We start from the raw sequence: 19,250 nt of genomic DNA, 5'->3' as shown, positions 1-19,250 counted from the left end.
GGTGGCCCGTCAGGAAGTCCAGGATCCAGTTACAGAGGGAGGTGTTGACATTGTGCCGTCTGTGGATCTATGCGAATTGGAGTGGGTCTAGCGTTTCCGGTTTGATGCAAGCCATGACCAACCTTTCAAATCACTTTATCACCTGTCACGGCCGTCGTCGTGGAAATGACAGGACCAAGGTGAGCGTGGTGAGCGTACATTTTCCTTTATTTATGTAAATGTTGGCAACAAAACAAGAAACAAAGAAACAACCGTGAAGCTTCCTAGGGCAAGAGTGCCACTAACCAAGATAATTACCCACAAAATACAAAGGCAAAAAGGCTGCCTAAGTATGATTCCCAATCAGAGACAACGATAGACAGCTGTCCCTGATTGAGAACCATATCCAGCCAAAACATAGAAACAGAAAACATAGAAATTAAGAAACTAGAATGCCCTCCCTAGTCACACCCTGGCCTACCCAAAATAGAGAATAAAAGCCTCTCTATGGCCAGGGCGTTACAGTACCAACATGAGTGCTACGGGGCAGTAGTCATTTAGGCAGGTTACCTTCACTCTCTTGGGCACAGGGACTATGGTGGCCTGCTTGAAACATGTTGGCATTACACACATGCTCAGGGAGAGGTTAATGAAGACACTTGCCAGTTGTTCCACGAATGCTCTGAGTACATTTCTTATTTTTTGTTATTTCAACTTTATTTAACCAGGTAGGCTGGTTGAGAGCAACTAGTGCAACAGTCATGTGTGGCCTTTTCCAGGCCTTTCCCACAATCTAAGGACCCTCTCTGGTTGAATGTTTACTTCTAGATTTGAATAATTTTTATTCAGATAAAGGTTACCCACATTAAAATGATTTGATGATCGTATAATATATGTATACTATATACAGTACCAGTCAAGAGTTTGGACACACCTACTTATTCAAGGGTTTTTCTTTATTTTATTTTTTACTATTCTCTACATTGTAGAATAATAGTGAGGACATCAAAACTATGAAATAACACATATGGAATCATGTAGTAACCACAAAATAGTAGTATCCAAGTAGTAACCAAAAAAAAAATATATATATATATTTTATATTACAGATTCTTCAAAGTAGCCCCCCTTTGCCCTGATGACAGCTTTGCACACTCTTGGCAATCTCTCAACCAGCTTCACCTGCAATGCTTTTCCATCAGTCTTTAAAGAGTTCCCACATATGCTGAGCACTTGTTGGCTGCTTTTCCTTCACTCTGCGATTCAACTCATCCCAAACCATCTCAATTGGGTTGTGGTCGGGTGTTTGATTCATCTGATGCAGCATTCCATCACTCTCCTTCTTGGTCTTACACAACCTGGAGGTGTGTTGGGTCATTGTCCTGTTGTCCTGTTGAAAAACAAATGATAGTCCCACTAAGCACAAACCAGATGGGAAGGCGTATCGCTGCTGAATGCTGTGGTAGCCATGCTGGTTAAGTTTGCCTAGAATTCTAAATCAACCAATGACAGTGTCACCAGGATATAGAAAATATTCAAAATTAAGAAAAACACTTTATTATTTATTTTTATTACATTTTTATTTCACCTTTATTTAACAAGGTAAGCTAGTTGAGAACAAGTTCTCATTTACAACTGCGACCTGGCCAACATAAAGCAAAGCAGTGCGACACAAACAACAACACAGAGTTACACATGGAACGAACAAGCGTACAGTCAATAACACAATAGAAAAAAAAGAAAGTCTATATACAGTGTGTGCAAATCGCATGAGGAGGTTTAGAATTAATACTGGAGTGATAGATGAGCAGATGGTGATGTGCAAGTAGAAATACTGGTGTGAAAAAGAGCAGAAAAGTAAATAAAAACAATATGGGGATGAGGTAGATTGGGTGGGCTATTTACAGATGGACTATGTACAGCTGTAGCGATCAGTAAGCTGCTCAGACAGCTGATGTTTTGAAGTTAGTGAGGGAAATACAAGTCTCCAGCCTCAGTGACTTTTGCAATTCGTTCCAGTCATTGGCAGCAGAGAACTGGAAGGAAAGGTGGCCAAACGAGGTGTTGGCTTTGGGGATGACCAGTGAGATATACCTGCTGGAGCGCGTGCTACGGGTGGGTGTTGTAATCGTGACCAGTGAGCTGAGATAAGGCGGAGCTTTACCTAGCATGGCCTTGTAGATGACCTGAAGCCAGTGGGTCTGGCGACGAATATGTAGCGAGGGCCAGCCGACTAGTGCATCCAGGTCGCAGTGGTGGGTGGTATAAGGGGCTTTGGTGACAAAACGGATGACACTGTGATAGACTGCATCCAGTTTGCTAAGTAGAGTATTGGAAGCTATTTTGTAAATTACATCGCCGAAGTCGAGGATCGGTAGGATGGTCAGTTTTATGAGGGTATGTTTGGCGATGTGAGTGAAGGAGGCTTTGTTGCGGAATAGGAATTTTTTATTTCATTTTTGATGTCATTTTGGATTGGAGATTGGAGATGTTTAATGTGAGTCTGGAAGGAGAGTTTACAGTCTAACCAGACACCTAGGTATTTGTAATTGCCACAAGTCAGAACCGTCTAGAGTAGTGATGCAAGTAGGGCGGGTGGGTGCCTGCAGCAATCAGTTGAGGAGCATGCATTTGGTTTTACTTGCGTTTAAGAGCAGTTGGAGGAAACGGAAGGAGTGTTGTATGGCATTGAAGCTCATATGGAGGTTAGTTAACACAGTGTCCAAAGAAGGGCCAGATGTATACAGAATGGTGTCGTCTGCGTAGAGGTCGATCAGAGAATCACCAGCAGCAAGAGCGATATCATTGATATATACAGAGAAAAAAGTTGGCCCGAGAATTTAACCCTCTGTGTCCCCCATAGAGACTACTAGAGGTCCGGACAACAGGCCCTCCTATTTGACACACTGAACTCTGTCTGAGAAGTATTTGGTGAACCAGGTGAGGCAATCATTTGAGAAACCAAGGCTGTTGAGTCTGCCGATAAGAATGTGGTGGTTGACAAAGTTGAAAGCCTTGGCCAGGTCGATGAATACGGCTGCACAGTACTGTCTTTTATTAATGTAATAAATAATATAATAAATAATGGCAGTTATGAGCATGGCTGAGCTGCACCCATGACCAGCTCGGAAACCAGATTGCACAGCGGAGAAGGTACGGTGGGATTCGAAATGGTCAGTGATCTGTTTATTAACTTGGCTTTCGAAGACTTTAGAAAGGCAGGGCAGGATGGATATAGGTCTGTAACAGTTTGGGTCGAGGGTGTCACCCCCTTTGAAGAGGGGGATGACCGCGGCAGCTTCCAATCTTTAGGGATCTCAGACAATACGAAAGAGAGATTGAACAAAGTGGTAATAGGGGTTACAACAATGGCGGTGGATAATTTTAGAAAGAGAGGGTCCAGATTGTCTAGCCCAACTGATTTGTACAGGTTCAGGTTTTGCATTTCTTTCAGAACATCTGATATCTGGATTTGAGGGAAGGAGAAGCTGGGGGAGGCTTGGGCAAGTAGCTGTAGGCCGGTGTTGAGGTAGCCAGGAGGAAAGCATGGCCAACCGTATTTATTTATTTATTTTATCTTTATTTTACTAGGCAAGTCAGTTAAGAACAAATTCTTATTTTCAATGACGGCCTAGGAACAGTGGGTTAACTGCCTGTTCAGGGGCAGAACGACAGGTTTGTACCTTGTCAACTCGGGGGTTTGAACTCTCAACCTTCCGGTTACTAGTCCAACGCTCTAACCACTAGGCTACCCTGCCGCCCCGCAGAGAAATGCTTGTTGAAATTCTCGATTATCGTGGATTTATCGGTGGTGACAATGTTTCCTAGCCTCAGTGCAGTGGGCAGCTGGGAGGAGGTGCTCTTATTCTCCATGGACATTACAGTGTCCCAGAACTTTTTTGAGTTTGTACTACAGGATGCAAATTTCTGTGTGAAAAAGCTATTCTTAGCTTTCCTAACTGCCTGTGTATATTTATTCCTAACTTCCTTGAAAAGTTACACATCACGGGGGCTATTCGATGCTAATGCAGAACGCCACAGGATGTTTTTGTGCTGGTCAAGGGCAGTCAGGTCTGGAGTGAACCAAGGACTATGTGTATTCCTAGTCCTACATTGGCTTGCTTATTTAAGATGGCGAAGAAGGCACTTTTAAAGAATTACCAGGCATCATTTAGGATTACCAGGATACCCCGGCCAGGTCGATAAGAAAGGCTCACAGAAGTGTTGGAAGTGTTAGTGTGTAAGTATGGAGTAATTCTCTCTATTCTAGTGTTAGTGTGTAAGTATGGAGTAATTCTCTCTATTCTAGTGTTAGTGTGCAAGTATGGAGTAATTCTCTCTACTCTAGTGTAAGTATGGAGTAATTCTCTCTACTCTAGTGTAAGTATGGAGTAATTATCTCTACTCTAGTGTAAGTATGGAGTAATTATCTCTACTCTAGTGTAAGTATGGAGTAATTTTCTCTACTCTAGTGTAAGTATGGAGTAATTCTCTCTACTCTAGTGTAAGTATGGAGTAATTCTCTCTACTCTAGTGTAAGTATGGAGTAATTCTCTCTATTCTAGTGTAAGTATGGAGTAATTCTCTCTACTCTAGTGTAAGTATGGAGTAATTCTCTCTACTCTAGTGTAAGTATGGAGTAATTCTCTCTATTCTAGTGTAAGTATGGAGTAATTCTCTCTACTCTAGTGTAAGTATGGAGTAATTCTCTCTACTCTAGTGTAAGTATGGAGTAATTCTCTCTACTCTAGTGTAAGTATGGAGAAATTCTCTCTACTCTAGTGTAAGTATGGAGTAATTCTCTCTACTCTAGTGTAAGTATGGAGTAATTCTCTCTACTCTAGTGTAAGTATGGAGAAATTCTCTCTACTCTAGTGTAAGTATGGAGTAATTCTCTCTACTCTAGTGTAAGTATGGAGTAATTCTCTCTACTCTAGTGTAAGTATGGAGTAATTCTCTCTACTCTAGTGTAAGTATGGAGTAATTCTCTCTACTCTAGTGTAAGTATGGAGTAATTCTCTCTACTCTAGTGTAAGTATGGAGTAATTCTCTCTACTCTAGTGTAAGTATGGAGTAATTCTCTCTACTCTAGTGTAAGTATGGAGAAATTCAAATCAAATGTAATTTGTTACATGCACTGAAGAATACAGTGGGCAGCTGGGAGGAGGTGGGAGGAGGTGGGAGGAGGTGGGAGGAGGTGCGTATGAGTAGGTGTGGTCACATTTTTGGGCTGGTACTATATATATGTATATATTTATTTTTACCAGGATTTTGGAAATTCTCCACGACCCCATTTTCATATCAGGCACCGAAGGCCTTATTTTTTCTCAAATCATGCAATCCCACATGGCGTCGCAACAACTAGATTGGGAACCACTGGTTTAGAGGGATAGTGTTGGGAATCTTTATATGGTTACAGGTAACCAGAAAGAGAGAGACAGCACTACAGAGGAGAGAGAGAGAGAGAGAGAGAGAGAGAGAGAGAGAGAGAGAGAGAGAGAGAGAGAGAGAGAGAGAGAGAGAGAGAGAGAGAGAGAGAGAGAGAGAGAGAGAGAGAGAGAGAGAGAGAGAGAGAAAGCACTACAGAGGAGAGAGAGGAGAGAGAGAGAGAGAGAGAGAGAGAGAGAGAGAGAGAGAGAGAGAGAGCACTACAGAAGAGAGAGAGAGAGAGAGAGAGAGAGAGAGAGAGAGAGAGAGAGAGAGAGAGAGAGCACTACAGAGAGAGAGAGAGAGAGAGGGAGAGGGAGAGAGAGAGAGAGAGAGAGAGAGAGAGAGAGAGAGAGAGAGAGAGAGAGAGAGAGCACTACAGAGGAGAGAGAGAGAGAGAGAGAGAGAGAGAGAGAGAGAGAGAGAGAGAGAGAGAGAGAGAGAGAGAGAGAGAGAGAGAGAGAGAGAGCACTACAGAGGAGAGAGAGAGAGAGAGAGAGAGAGAGAGAGAGAGAGAGAGAGAGAGAGAGAGAGAGAGAGAGAGAGAGGAGAGAGAGAGAGAGAGAGAGAGAGAGAGAGAGAGAGAGAGAGAGAGAGAGAGAGAGAGAGAGAGAGAGAGAGAGAGAGAGAGAGAGAGAGAGAGAGAGAGAGAGAGAGAGAGCACTACAGAGGAGAGAGAGAGAGAGAGAGAGAGAGAGAGAGAGAGAGAGAGAGAGAGAGAGAGAGAGAGAGAGAGAGAGAGAGAGAGAGAGAGCACTACAGAAGAGAGAGAGAGAGAGAGAGAGAGAGAGAGAGAGAGAGAGAGAGAGAGAGAGAGCACTACAGAGGAGAGAGAGAGAGAGAGAGAGAGAGAGAGAGAGAGAGAGAGAGAGAGAGAGAGAGAGAGAGAGAGAGAGAGAGAGAGAGAGAGAGAGAGAGAGAGAGACTACAGAAGAGAGGGAGAGAGAGAGAGAGAGAGAGAGAGAGAGAGAGAGAGAGAGAGAGAGAGAGAGAGAGAGAGAGAGAGAGAGAGAGAGAGAGAGAGAGAGAGAGAGAGAGAGAGCACTACAGAGGAGAGAGAGAGAGAGAGAGAGAGAGAGAGAGAGAGAGAGACTACAGAGAGAGAGAGAGAGAGAGAGAGAGAGAGAGAGAGAGAGAGAGAGAGAGAGAGAGAGAGAGAGAGAGAGAGAGGAGAGAGAGAGAGAGAGAGAGAGAGAGAGAGAGCACTACAGAGGAGAGAGAGAGAGAGAGAGAGAGAGAGAGAGAGAGAGAGAGAGAGAGAGAGAGAGAGAGAGAGAGAGAGAGAGAGAGAGAGAGAGAGAGAGAGAGAGAGAGAGAGAGAGAGAGCACTACAGAAGAGAAGAGAGAGGGAGAGAGAGAGAAAGAGAGAGAGAGAGAGAAACAAGGCTTGTAGTTTGGCAGATGCTCTGTCCTGTGGGATGAGGGAACAATGTCGACAGTGTTAAAGTAAGTGAATACCTTTCAACAAGGCTGGAACGGGAAAATATGGACATTAAAACATTGCTACTCAGGTCAGAGAGCGAGAGAGAGAGACAGAGAGAGTAGTGTAGGAGGCTGATGTGAATGAAGCGTTGCTCTCCCTCCCTCCACCCGGCCAGCTAGTAGCAGCTTGTTGATGGGCAGCAGGAGAAGGGGTGAGGTTGAGGGCGAAGTGTGAAGATGGGGGGTGTGGAAGAGTAATCAATGTGACAGGAACAAAAGATTAATGTTAAGAGTAAACTTTGCTTTTCCTTTCAGCAGGTAGCCACCTGTGTAGAGGGTTATGTTTAGACAGGGGAGTGTAGAGGGTTAGGGATAGACAGGGGAGTGTAGAGGGTTAGGGATAGACAGGATAGTGTAGCGGGTTAGACAGGATAGTGTAGAGGGTTAGGATTAGACAGGGGAGTGTAGAGGGTTAGGGATAGACAGGATAGTGAGTGTTGGGGTTAGACAGGATAGTGTAAAGGGTTAGACAGGATAGTGTAGAGGGTTAGGACTAGACAGGATATTGTAAAGGGTTAGGGTTAGACAGGATAGTGTAGAGGGTTAGGACTAGACAGGATATTGTAAAGGGTTAGGGTTAGACAGGATAGTGTAGAGGGTTAGGACTAGGCAGGATAGTGTAGAGGGTTAGACAGGATCGTGTAGAGGGTTAGACAGGATAGTGAGTGTTGGGGTTAGACAGGATAGTGTAAAGGGTTAGACAGGATAGTGTAGAGGGTTAGGACTAGACAGGATATTGTAAAGGGTTAGGGTTAGACAGGATAGTGTAGAGGGTTAGGACTAGGCAGGATAGTGTAGAGGGTTAGACAGGATCGTGTAGAGGGTTAGACAGGATAGTGTAGCGGGTTAGACAGGATCGTGTAGAGGGTTAGACAGGATAGTGTAGAGGGTTAGGGTTAGACAAGATAGTGTAGAGGGTTAGACAGGATAGTGTAGCGGGTTAGACAGGATAGTGTAGAGGGTTAGGATTAGACAGGATCGTTTAGAGGGTTAGACAGGATAGTGTAGCGGGTTAGACAGGATAGTGTAAAGGGTTAGGGTTAGACAGGATAGTGTAGAGGGTTAGGATTAGACAGGATCGTGTAGAGAGTTAGACAGGATAGTGTAGCGGGTTAGACAGGATAGTGTAAAGGGTTAGGGTTAGACAGGATAGTGTAGAGGGTTAGGACTAGGCAGGATAGTGTAGAGGGTTAGACAGGATCGTGTAGAGAGTTAGACAGGATAGTGTAACGGGTTAGACAGGATAGTGTAAAGGGTTAGGGTTAGACAGGATAGTGTAGAGGGTTAGGACTAGGCAGGATAGTGTAGAGGGTTAGACAGGATCGTGTCGAGGGTTAGACAGGATCGTGTCGAGGGTTAGACAGGATCGTGTAGAGAGTTAGACAGGATAGTGTAACGGGTTAGACAGGATAGTGTAAAGGGTTAGGGTTAGACAGGATAGTGTAGAGGGTTAGGACTAGACAGGATAGTGTAGCGGGTTAGACAGGATCGTGTAGAGGGTTAGACAGGATAGTGTAGCGGGTTAGACAGGATAGTGCAGAGGGTTAGACAGGATAGTGTAAAGGGTTAGACAGGATAGTGTAGAGGCTTAGGGTTAGACAGGATAGTGTAAAGGATTAGACAGGATAGTGTAAAGGGTTAGACAGGATAGTGTAAAGGGTTAGACAGGATAGTGTAAAGGGTTAGACAGGATAGTGTAGAGGGTTAGACAGGATAGTGTAGAGGGTTAGACAGGATCGTGTAAAGGGTTAGACAGGATAGTGAAAAGGGTTAGACAGTATAGAGTAAAGGGTTAGGGTTAGACAGGATAGTGTAGAGGGTTAGGGTAAGAAGGGATAGTGTATAGGGTTAGAAAGGATAGTGTAGAGGGTTAGACAGGATAGTGTAGAGGGTTAGGGTTAGACAGGATAGTGTAGAGGGTTAGAAAGGATAGTGTAAAGGATTAGGGTTAGACAGGATAGTGTAGAAGCGTATGGTTAGACAGGATCCAGTTTCAACTGTTCTGCCTTATTATTATTCGACCATGCTGGTCATTTATGAACATTTGAACATCTTGGCCATGTTCTGTTATAATCTCCACCCGGCACAGCCAGAAGAGGACTGGCCACCCCACATAGCCTGGTTCCTCTCTAGGTTTCTTCCTAGGTTTTGGCCTTTCTAGGGAGTTTTTCCTAGCCACCATGCTTCTACACCTGCATTGCTTGCTGTTTGGGGTTTTAGGCTGGGTTTCTGTACAGCACTTTGAGATATCAGCTGATGTACGAAGGGCTATATAAATTAATTTGATTTGATTTGATTATGTTTTCGAATGACATCCCCAAGAGGTAAAATATATAGTGAAAACAATAGTGGTCCTAAAACGGAACCTTGAGGAACACCGAAATTTACAGTTGATTTCTCAGAGGACAAACCATTCACAGAGACAAACTTATATCTTTCCGACAGATAAAATCTAAACCAGGCCAGAACTTGTCCATGTAGACCCATTTGGGTTTCCAATCTCTCCAAAAGAATGTGGTGATCGATGGTATCAAAAGCAGCACTAAGGTCTAGGAGCACGAGGACAGATGCAGAGCCTCGGTCTGATGCCATTAAAAGGTCATTTACAAGTCCATGCTCCGTCCATGCTCAGTTCACTGGTCACGATGGCAACACCCACCCGTAGCACGCGCTCCAGCAGGTGTCATCCCTAAAGCCAACACCTCATTTGGCCGCCTTTCCTTCCAGTTCTCTGCTGCCTGTGACTGGAACGAATTGCAAAAATCGCTGAAGTTGGATACTTTTATCTCCCTCACCAACTTTAAACATCAACTATCTGGGCAGCTAACCGATCGCTGCAGCTGTACATAGTCTATCGGTAAATAGCCCACCCATTTTTACCTACCTCATAGCTGCCCATGACCCCGAGCTTCTCCAAAAAGGCTCTCCATAGCTGGAACAGTGCCTCTGTGACCTGGAGAGCCGTAGGGAGACCAGAGAGAGGGATTAAACAACAGGATTTAGAAAATCTATCCACAACCACCAAAATGGTGGATAGATGAGACCAGGGACGCTGAGGCACGGGAAGGGGAAGGAGTTTCCCTGCTGGAGCATGCCGGGGGGACTTAGTTTGGGCACACACAGAACAGGAGTTGATGTAGTAATGACCTGTGCCACGGTGGGCCACCAATATTGTTCGGAGAGAGACTCGAGAGGGAGCGGGAAAGCAGGTCCTCCGGCATTCGGGTGACCAGTGACCATTCGGGTGACCAGTGACCATTCGGGTGACCAGTGACCATTCGGGTGACCAGTGACCATTTGGGTGACCAGTGACCATTCGGGTGACCAGTGACCATTCGGGTGACCAGTGACCATTCGGGTGACCAGTGACCATTTGGGTGACCAGTGACCATTCGGGTGACCAGTGACCATTTGGGTGACCAGTGACCATTCGGGTGACCAGTGACCATTTGGGTGACCAGTGACCATTCGGGTGACCAGTGACCATTCGGGTGACCAGTGACCATTCGGGTGACCAGTGACCATTCGGGTGACCAGTGACCATTCGGGTGACCAGTGACCATTCGGGTGACCAGTGACCATTTGGGTGACCAGTGACCATTCGGGTGATTCTCATCCTCGAACATGAGATGGTGGGGTTATGGTGTTGGAGCCATGGGAGGTCGAAGATGATCTTGTGAGTTGGTGCACTAGTGATGAAGAAGAGACTGTTTTCCTGATGAATGGACTACACGGTGAGGGTGGTGTGGTGTGGTCATATGTGTGATGATTCCGGATCTTAGCGGCATCCGCTGGATGATACTACTGTCTCGAAGGTGAGAGTATTTCGGCAGCGGTCTGGTCATCCTGCCCAGTTGGAATAGATACTCATCCCTCTCTCTGCCCTCCGGTGGATGATACTACTGTCTGGAAGGTGAGAGTATTTCGGCAGCGGTCTGGTCATCCTGCCCAGTTGGAATAGATACTCATCCCTCTCTCTGCCCTCCGGTGGATGATACTACTGTCTGGAAGGTGAGAGTATTTCGGCAGCGGTCTGGTAATCCTGCCCAGTTGGAATAGATACTCATCCCTCTCTCTGCCCTCCGGTGGATGATACTACTGTCTGGAAGGTGAGAGTATTTCGGCAGCGGTCTGGTCATCCTGCCCAGTTGGAATAGATACTCATCCCTCTCTCTGCCCTCCGGTGGATGATACTACTGTCTGGAAGGTGAGAGTATTTCGGCAGCGGTCTGGTCATCCTGCCCAGTTGGAATAGATACTCATCCCTCTCTCTCAGCTCCAGTCCTGTTTCCTATAGGCCTAGCTATAGCTATAGTAATACTGAGCAGAGAGAGCAGCTCCAGTCCTGTTTCCTATAGGCCTAGCTATAGCTATACTAATACTGAGCAGAGAGAGCAGCTCCAGTCCTGTTTCCTATAGGCCTAGCTATAGCTATAGTAATACTGAGCAGAGAGAGCAGCTCCAGTCCTGTTTCCTATAGGCCTAGCTATAGCTATAGTAATACTGAGCAGAGAGAGCAGCTCCAGTCCTGTTTCCTATAGGCCTAGCTATAGCTATACTAATATTGAGCAGAGAGAGCAGCTCCAGTCCTGTTTCCTATAGGCCTAGCTATAGCTATAGTAATACTGAGCAGAGAGAGCAGCTCCAGTCCTGTTTCCTATAGGCCTAGCTATAGCTATAGTAATACTGAGCAGAGAGAGCAGCTCCAGTCCTGTTTCCTATAGGCCTAGCTATAGCTATAGTAATACTGAGCAGAGAGAGCAGCTCCAGTCCTGTTTCCTATAGGCCTAGCTATAGCTATACTAATACTGAGCAGAGAGAGCAGCTCCAGTCCTGTTTCCTATAGGCCTAGCTATAGCTATACTAATACTGAGCAGAGAGAGCAGCTCCAGTTCTGTTTCCTATAGGCCTAGCTATAGCTATACTAATACTGAGCAGAGAGAGCAGCTCCAGTCCTGTTTCCTATAGGCCTAGCTATAGCTATAGTAATACTGAGCAGAGAGAGCAGCTCCAGTCCTGTTTCCTATAGGCCTAGCTATAGCTATACTAATATTGAGCAGAGAGAGCAGCTCCAGTCCTGTTTCCTATAGGCCTAGCTATAGCTATACTAATATTGAGCAGAGAGAGCAGCTCCAGTCCTGTTTCCTATAGGCCTAGCTATAGCTATACTAATACTGAGCAGAGAGAGCAGCTCCAGTCCTGTTTCCTATAGGCCTAGCTATAGCTATACTAATATTGAGCAGAGAGAGCAGCTCCAGTCCTGTTTCCTATAGGCCTAGCAATAGCTATACTAATACTGAGCAGAGAGAGCAGCTCCTGTCCTGTTTCCTATAGGCCTAGCTATAGCTATAGTAATACTGAGCAGAGAGAGCAGCTCCAGTCCTGTTTCCTATAGGCCTAGCTATAGCTATACTAATACTGAGCAGAGAGAGCAGCTCCAGTCCTGTTTCCTATAGGCCTAGCTATAGCTATACTAATATTGAGCAGAGAGAGCAGCTCCAGTCCTGTTTCCTATAGGCCTAGCTATAGCTATACTAATACTGAGCAGAGAGAGCAGCTCCTGTCCTGTTTCCTATAGGCCTAGCTATAGCTATAGTAATACTGAGCAGAGAGAGCAGCTCCAGTCCTGTTTCCTATAGGCCTAGCTATAGCTATAGTAATACTGAGCAGAGAGAGCAGCTCCAGTCCTGTTTCCTATAGGCCTAGCTATAGCTATACTAATACTGAGCAGAGAGAGCAGCTCCAGTCCTGTTTCCTATAGGCCTAGCTATAGCTATAGTAATACTGAGCAGAGAGAGCAGCTCCAGTCCTGTTTCCTATAGGCCTAGCTATAGCTATAGTAATACTGAGCAGAGAGAGCAGCTCCAGTCCTGTTTCCTATAGGCCTAGCTATAGCTATACTAATATTGAGCAGAGAGAGCAGCTCCAGTCCTGTTTCCTATAGGCCTAGCTATAGCTATACTAATACTGAGCAGAGAGAGCAGCTCCAGTCCTGTTTCCTATAGGCCTAGCTATAGCTATACTAATACTGAGCAGAGAGAGCAGCTCCAGTCCTGTTTCCTATAGGCCTAGCTATAGCTATAGTAATACTGAGCAGAGAGAGCAGCTCCAGTCCTGTTTCCTATAGGCCTAGCTATAGCTATACTAATACTGAGCAGAGAGAGCAGCTCCAGTCCTGTTTCCTATAGGCCTAGCTATAGCTATACTAATATTGAGCAGAGAGAGCAGCTCCAGTCCTGTTTCCTATAGGCCTAGCTATAGCTATACTAATACTGAGCAGAGAGAGCAGCTCCAGTCCTGTTTCCTATAGGCCTAGCTATAGCTATACTAATATTGAGCAGAGAGAGCAGCTCCAGTCCTGTTTCCTATAGGCCTAGCTATAGCTATACTAATACTGAGCAGAGAGAGCAGCTCCTGTCCTGTTTCCTATAGGCCTAGCTATAGCTATAGTAATACTGAGCAGAGAGAGCAGCTCCAGTCCTGTTTCCTATAGGCCTAGCTATAGCTATACTAATACTGAGCAGAGAGAGCAGCTCCAGTCCTGTTTCCTATAGGCCTAGCTATAGCTATAGTAATACTGAGCAGAGAGAGCAGCTCCAGTCCTGTTTCCTATAGGCCTAGCTATAGCTATACTAATACTGAGCAGAGAGAGCAGCTCCAGTCCTGTTTCCTATAGGCCTAGCTATAGCTATACTAATACTGAGCAGAGAGAGCAGCTCCAGTCCTGTTTCCTATAGGCCTAGCTATAGCTATACTAATACTGAGCAGAGAGAGCAGCTCCAGTCCTGTTTCCTATAGGCCTAGCTATAGCTATAGTAATACTGAGCAGAGAGAGCAGCTCCAGTCCTGTTTCCTATAGGCCTAGCTATAGCTATAGTAATACTGAGCAGAGAGAGCAGCTCCAGTCCTGTTTCCTATAGGCCTAGCTATAGCTATACTAATACTGAGCAGAGAGAGCAGCTCCAGTCCTGTTTCCTATAGGCCTAGCTATAGCTATACTAATATTGAGCAGAGAGAGCAGCTCCAGTCCTGTTTCCTATAGGCCTAGCTGTTATGCAGGTGAATGAGGACCCAAAAGCGACTTGGCGAAAACAGAGTTTTTAATCCAGTAAAGTAACTTTACAATCAAAAGGCATAATTCTACTCGTAATGACGAGAACAGACAGGAGACTTGATCAAGAACTGCAGGTTGCCTCGGGAAGGCACTTGAACGTAGCAGACTCAGACACCTGCTCACCACGCAGCATCTGAGGGAAACACGACACGACAGGGCGATACATAGACACAGCACGGTGAACAATAGACAAGGATCCGACAGGGCAGGAACGGAAAACAAGTAGAGAAATAGGGACTCTAATCAGGGAAAAGGATCGGGAACAGGTGTGGGAAGACTAAATGATTGATTAGGGGAATAGGAACAGCTGGGAGCAGGAACGGAACGATAGAGAGAAGAGAGAGAGGAAGGGAGAGAGAAAAAGGGAACGAACCTAAAAAGACCAGCAGGGGGAAAATGAACAGAGGGAAAAGCAAAATGACAAGACAATCTAAGACAAAACATGACAGTACCCCCACTCACCGAGCGCCTCCTGGCGCACTCGAGGAGGAATCCTGGCGGCAACGGAGGAAATCATCAATAAGTGAACGGTCCAGCACGTCCCGAGACGGAACCCAACTCCTCTCCTCAGGACCGTAACCCTCCCAATCCACTAAGTATTGGTGACCCCGTCCCCGAGAACGCATGTCCATGATCCTACGTACCTTGTAAATAGGTGCGCTCGACAAGGACGGGAGGGGGGAGGGAAGACGAACGGGGTGCGAAGAAAGGGCTTGACACAGGAGACATGGAAGACAGGATGGACGCGACGAAGATGTCGCGGAAGAAGCAGTCGCACAACGACAGGATTGACGACCTGGGAGACACGGAACGGACCAATGAACCGCGGAGTCAACTTACGAGAAGCTGTCGTAAGAGGAAGGTTGCGAGTGGAAAGCCACACTCTCTGGCCGCAACAATACCTTGGACTCTTAATCCTGCGTTTATTGGCGGCTCTCACAGTCTGTGCCCTGTAACGGCAAAGTGCAGACCTCACCCTCCTCCAGGTGCGCTCACAACGTTGGACAAACGCTTGAGCGGAGGGAACGCTGGACTCGGCAAGCTGGGATGAGAACAGAGGAGGCTGGTAACCCAGACTACTCTGAAACGGAGATAACCCGGTAGCAGACGAAGGAAGCGAGTTGTGAGCGTATTCTGCCCAGGGGAGCTGTTCTGCCCAAGACGCAGGGTTTCTGAAAGAAAGGCTGCGTAGTATGCGACCAATCGTCTGATTGGCCCTCTCTGCTTGACCGTTAGACTGGGGATGAAACCCGGAAGAGAGACTGACGGACGCACCAATCAAACGACAGAACTCCCTCCAAAACTGTGACGTGAATTGCGGGCCTCTGTCTGAAACGGCGTCTAACGGGAGGCCATGAATTCTGAACACATTCTCGATGATGATTTGTGCCGTCTCCTTAGCGGAAGGAAGTTTAGCGAGGGGAATGAAATGTGCCGCCTTAGAGAACCTATCGACAACCGTAAGAATCACAGTCTTCCCCGCAGACAAAGGCAGACCGGTAATGAAGTCTAGGGCGATGTGAGACCATGGTCGAGAAGGAATGGGGAGCGGTCTGAGACGACCGGCAGGAGGAGAGTTACCCGACTTAGTCTGCGCGCAGTCCGAACAAGCAGCCACGAAACGGCGCGTGTCACGCTCCTGAGTCGGCCACCAAAAGCGCTGGCGAATAGACGCAAGAGTGCCTCGAACACCGGGATGACCAGCTAACTTGGCAGAGTGAGCCCACTGAAGAACAGCCAGACGAGTGGAAACAGGAACGAAAAGGAGGTTACTAGGACAAGCGCGCGACGCAGTGTGCGTGAGTGCTTGCTTAACCTGTCTTTCAATTCCCAGACTGTCAACCCGACAACACGCCCATAAGGAAGAATCCCCTCGGGATCAGTAGAAGCCACAGAAGAACTAAACAGACGGGATAAGGCATCAGGCTTGGTGTTTTTGCTACCCGGACGGTAAGAAATCACAAACTCGAAACGAGCGAAAAACAACGCCCAACGAGCTTGACGGGCATTAAGTCGTTTGGCAGAACGGATGTACTCAAGGTTCTTATGGTCTGTCCAAACGACAAAAGGAACGGTCGCCCCCTCCAACCACTGTCGCCATTCGCCTAGGGCTAAGCGGATGGCGAGCAGTTCGCGGTTACCCACATCATAGTTGCGCTCAGATGGCGACAGGCGATGAGAAAAATAAGCGCAAGGATGAACCTTATCGTCAGACTGGAAGCGCTGGGATAGAATGGCTCCCACGCCTACCTCTGAAGCGTCAACCTCGACAATGAATTGTCTAGTGACGTCAGGAGTAACGAGGATAGGAGCGGACGTAAAACGTTCTTTTAGAAGATCAAAAGCTCCCTGGGCGGAACCGGACCACTTAAAACACGTCTTGACAGAAGTAAGAGCTGTGAGAGGGGCAGCAACTTGACCGAAATTACGAATGAAACGCCGATAGAAATTAGCGAAACCTAAAAGCGCTGCAACTCGACACGTGACCTTGGAACGGGCCAATCACTGACAGCTTGGACCTTAGCGGAATCCATCTGAATGCCTTCAGCGGAAATAACGGAACCGAGAAAAGTAACGGAGGAGACATGAAAAGAGCACTTCTCAGCCTTCACGTAGAGACAATTCTCTAAAAGGCGCTGTAGAACACGTCGAACGTGCTGAACATGAATCTCGAGTGACGGTGAAAAAATCAGGATATCGTCAAGATAGACAAAAACAAAGATGTTCAGCATGTCTCTCAGAACATCATTAACTAATGCCTGAAAAACAGCTGGCGCATTGGCGAGACCAAACGGCAGAACCCGGTACTCAAAATGCCCTAACGGAGTGTTAAACGCCGTTTTCCACTCGTCCCCCTCTCTGATGCGCACGAGATGGTAAGCGTTACGAAGGTCCAACTTAGTAAAGCACCTGGCTCCCTGCAGAATCTCGAAGGCTGATGACATAAGGGGAAGCGGATAACGATTCTTAACCGTTATGTCATTCAGCCCTCGATAATCCACGCAGGGGCGCAGAGTACCGTCCTTCTTCTTAACAAAAAAGAACCCCGCCCCGGCCGGAGAGGAAGAAGGCACTATGGTACCGGCGTCAAGAGACACAGATAAATAATCCTAGAGAGCCTTACGTTCGGGAGCCGACAGAGAGTATAGTCTACCCCGAGGGGGAGTGGTCCCCGGAAGGAGATCAATACTACAATCATACGACCGGTGAGGAGGAAGGGAGTTGGCTCAGGACCGACTGAAGACCGTGCGCAGATCATGATATTCCTCCGGCACTCCTGTCAAATCGCCAGGTTCCTCCTGAGAAGTGGGGACAGAAGAAATGGGAGGGATGGCAGACATTAAACACTTCACATGACAAGAAACGTTCCAGGATAGGATAGAATTACTAGACCAATTAATAGAAGGATTATGACATACTAGCCAGGGATGACCCAAAACAACAGGTGTAAAAGGTGAACGAAAAATCAAAAAAGAAATAGTCTCACTGTGGTTACCAGATACTGTGAGAGTTAAAGGTAGTGTCTCAAATCTGATACTGGGAAGATGACTACCATCTAAGGCAAACATGGGCGTAGGCTTGTCTAACTGTCTGAAAGGAATGTCATGTTTCCGAGCCCATGCTTCGTCCATGAAACAACCCTCAGCCCCAGAGTCAATCAAGGCACTGCATGTAGCACCCGAACCAGTCCAGCGTAGATGGACCGACATAGTAGTACAGGATCTAGATGAAGAGACCTGAGTAGTAGCGCTCACCAGTAGCCCTCCGCTTACTGATGAGCTCTGGCCTTTTACTGGACATGAATTGACAAAATGTCCATCAAATCCGCAATAGAGGCACAGGCGGTTGGTGATCCTCCGTTCCCTCTCCTTGGTCGAGATGCGAATACCTCCCAGCTGCATGGGCTCAGTCTCTGAGCCAGAGGAGGGAGATGGTTGAGATGCGGAGCAGGGAAACACCGTTGACACGAGCTCTCTTCCACGAGCTTGGTGACGAAGATCTACCCGTCGTTCTACTGGAAGGAACCTCCCGAGAGAGAATCTCATCTTTGACCACTGCGTGGAGTCCCTCCAGAAAACGAGCGAGCAGCGCCGGCTCGTTCCAGTCACTAGAGGCAGCAAGAGTGCGAAACTCTATAGAGTAATCCGTTATGGATCGATCACCTTGGCATAGGGAAGCCAGGGCCCTAGAAGCCTCCCTACCAAAAACTGAACGGTCAAAAACCCGAATCATCTCTTTAAAGTTCTGGTAATTGTTAGAACAATCAGCCCTTGCCTCCCAGATAGCTGTGCCCCACTCTCGAGCCCGGCCAGTAAGGAGTGAAATGACGTAAGCAACCCGAGCTCTCTCGCTAGAGTATGTGTTGGGTTGGAGAGAGAACACAATATCACACTGGGTGAGAAAGGAGCGGCACTCTGTGGGCTGCCCGGAGTAGCAAGGTGGGTTATTAACCCTAGGTTCCGGAGGCTCGGCAGGCCAGGAAGTAACAGGTGGCACGAGACGAAGACTCTGGAACTGTCCAGAGAGGTCGGAAACCTGAGCGGCCAGGTTCTCCACGGCATGGCGAGCAGCAGACAATTCCTGCTCGTGTCTGCCGAGCATGGCTCCTTGGATCTCGACGGCAATGTTACGAGCATCTGTAGTCGCTGGGTCCATTCTCTGGTCGGATCCTTCTGTTATGCAGGTGAATGAGGACCCAAAAGCGACTTGGCGAAAACAGAGTTTTTAATCCAGTAAAGTAACTTTACAATCAAAAGGCATAATTCTACTCGTAATGACGAGAACAGACAGGAGACTTGATCAAGAACTGCAGGTTGCCTCGGGAAGGCACTTGAACGTAGCAGACTCAGACACCTGCTCACCACGCAGCATCTGAGGGAAACACGACACGACAGGGCGATACATAGACACAGCACGGTGAACAATAGACAAGGATCCGACAGGGCAGGAACGGAAAACAAGGAGAGAAATAGGGACTCTAATCAGGGAAAAGGATCGGGAACAGGTGTGGGAAGACTAAATGATTGATTAGGGGAATAGGAACAGCTGGGAGCAGGAACGGAACGATAGAGAGAAGAGAGAGAGGAAGGGAGAGAGAAAAAGGGGAACGAACCTAAAAAGACCAGCAGGGGGAAAATGAACAGAGGGAAAAGCAAAATGACAAGACAATCTAAGACAAAACATGACACTAGCTATAGCTATACTAATACTGAGCAGAGAGAGCAGCTCCTGTCCTGTTTCCTATAGG

At 47.0% G+C, this 19,250-nt stretch overlaps 1 long non-coding RNA gene across 1 annotated transcript in view; it reads right to left on the bottom strand.

Annotated features, from left to right (window-relative positions):
• Positions 1-1,313: 1,313 nt before the first annotated feature.
• LOC124036694 overlaps positions 1,314-19,250 on the bottom strand; it is a 40,242-nt gene continuing 22,305 nt past the window's right edge. The window contains exons 2-3 of the long non-coding RNA XR_006838950.1: positions 9,773-9,841; positions 1,314-1,369 (exon numbers count right to left, since the gene is read on the bottom strand). This is a non-coding gene — a long non-coding RNA (uncharacterized LOC124036694). The remainder of the gene's footprint in view (positions 1,370-9,772; positions 9,842-19,250) is intronic.

This window comes from Oncorhynchus gorbuscha, linkage group LG05 (assembly GCF_021184085.1).
Source record: "Oncorhynchus gorbuscha isolate QuinsamMale2020 ecotype Even-year linkage group LG05, OgorEven_v1.0, whole genome shotgun sequence".
NCBI lineage: Eukaryota > Metazoa > Chordata > Actinopteri > Salmoniformes > Salmonidae > Oncorhynchus > Oncorhynchus gorbuscha.
Note: the sequence above shows the minus strand (reverse complement) of the source record. Positions and strands in the feature narration are given on the sequence as shown.